Here is a 1825-nt window from a genome sequence, read left to right as displayed (position 1 = left end):
CACCCCAAAAACACCCCAAAAACACCCCGAAAACACCCCGAAAACACCCCAAAAACACCCCAAAAACACCCCAAAAACCCCCGGGGCTGCTCCCAGAAAGGGCCCCGGGTGCTCCCCAGGCAAACGGGGAGAGGTCCTGGGAAAACCCAGGAATGGGCCCTGGGAGGGCAGGGATGGCCCCGCTGGAATCCGGGAAGGTTCTCCCCAAAATGCAGAAATGCTGCCCAGAAATGCAGAAATGTTCCCAGAAAAATGCAGGAGTGTTCCCAGAAAAATGCAGAGATGGTCCCCAAAAAATGCAGAGATGGTCCCTAAAAAATCTGGGAATGTTCCCCAAAAAATCCAGAAATGTTCTCGTAAAAAATCTGGGAATGTTCCCACAAAAATGCAGAAATGTTCCCCAAAATATCTGGGAATGTTCCCCAAAAATCTGGAAATGTTCCCCAAAACATTCAGAAATGTTCCCCAAAAACCCCAGAAATGCTCCCGAAAAAATCTGGGAATGTTCCCCAAAAAACCCAGAAATGTTCCCATAAAAAATTCGGGAATGTTCCCACAAAAATGCAGAAATGTTCCCATAAAATTCAGAGATGTTCCCCAAAAACTTCAGAAATGTTCCCCAAAAAATCTGGGAATGTTCCCCAAAAATCTGGAAATGTTTCCCAAAAAATTCAGAAATGTGCCCCAAAAAAACCCAGAAATGCTCCCTAAAAAATCTGGGAATGTTCCCCAAAAAATCCGGAAATATCTTCCCAAAAATCCAGAAACTTTTCCCCAAAAATCCAGAAAATTTTCCCAAAACTTCACAGGTGTTCCCCCCCAAAAAATCTGGGAATGTTCCCCGGAAAATGCAGAGGTGTTTCCCTAAAAATCCGCGAATGTTCCCACAAAACGTCCGGGAATGTTCCCCAGAAAACCCGGAAATGTTCCCCAAAGAATCCAGAAACATTCCCACAAAAAATCTGGAAACGTTCCCCAAAAATCCAGAACTGTTCCCCAAAAATCTGGGAATGTTCCCCCAAAAAATCCAGAACTGTTCCCCAAAAAATCTGGAAATGTTCCCAAAAAAATCTGGGAATGTTCCCCAAAAAATCCAGAACTGTTCCTCCAAAAAATCCGGAGATGTTCCCACAAAAATCCAGAAATGTTTCCCAAAAAATTCAGAGGTGTTCCCCAAAAAATCCGGAAATGTTTCCCAAAACATTCAGAGATGTTCCCCAAAAAACCCAGAAATGCTCCCTAAAAAATCTGGGAACGTTCCCCAAAAAATTCAGAAATGTTCCCCAAAAATCTGGGAATGTTCCCAAAAAAATCCAGGAATGTTCCCCAAAAATCCAACCCCAAGCCCCACCTGAGCCCTCCCCAAATGGCCCAAAACGGCCCCGAAGGGCCCAGCCGGGGATCTGGGATGGGGGGTTCGGGCTCAGGGGGAGCCCCAAATCCCCCAAATCCCAGAGAAATCCAGGGGAGCCTCAAAAACTGGGAAAGTGCCCCCAAAATCCGCCGGAACCACTCTGGAAACAGCCTCAAAATCCCAGAATATTCCCAAGAATCCCAAAAGTGCAGCAATATCCCCCAAAATCCCACTGAAGCGCTCTTAAAACCCCGTAAAGATTGGGCAACTCCCCAAAAAACCCCACGTCCCCCAGAATTCCAGAAACATTCCCAGAAAATCCTGGAACATTCCCAGAAAATCCCAAAACACCTCGAAAAAAATCCACCCCGAATCCCAGGGAAATCCTCTCAAAACCCCCCAAAATCCCCCAATCTCCAACCCCCCCACCCCCGAAATTCCCAGAATTCCCCGGAATTGCCCCAAATTCCC

At 46.5% G+C, this 1825-nt stretch overlaps 1 protein-coding gene across 1 annotated transcript in view; it reads right to left on the bottom strand.

The window, feature by feature from the left end:
• LOC108445580 (U1 small nuclear ribonucleoprotein A-like) overlaps nucleotides 1-1825 on the bottom strand; it is a gene marked incomplete at its 5' end in the record, with an annotated part of 8570 nt that overhangs the window by 935 nt on the left and 5810 nt on the right. The window lies entirely within an intron of this gene.

The sequence above is a fragment of the Corvus brachyrhynchos genome, unplaced genomic scaffold (genome assembly GCF_000691975.1).
Source record: "Corvus brachyrhynchos isolate BGI_N302 unplaced genomic scaffold, ASM69197v1 scaffold1090, whole genome shotgun sequence".
NCBI lineage: Eukaryota > Metazoa > Chordata > Aves > Passeriformes > Corvidae > Corvus > Corvus brachyrhynchos.
The sequence above is the reverse complement of the archived record's forward strand: the minus strand, read 5'-3'. Positions and strand labels throughout refer to the sequence as shown.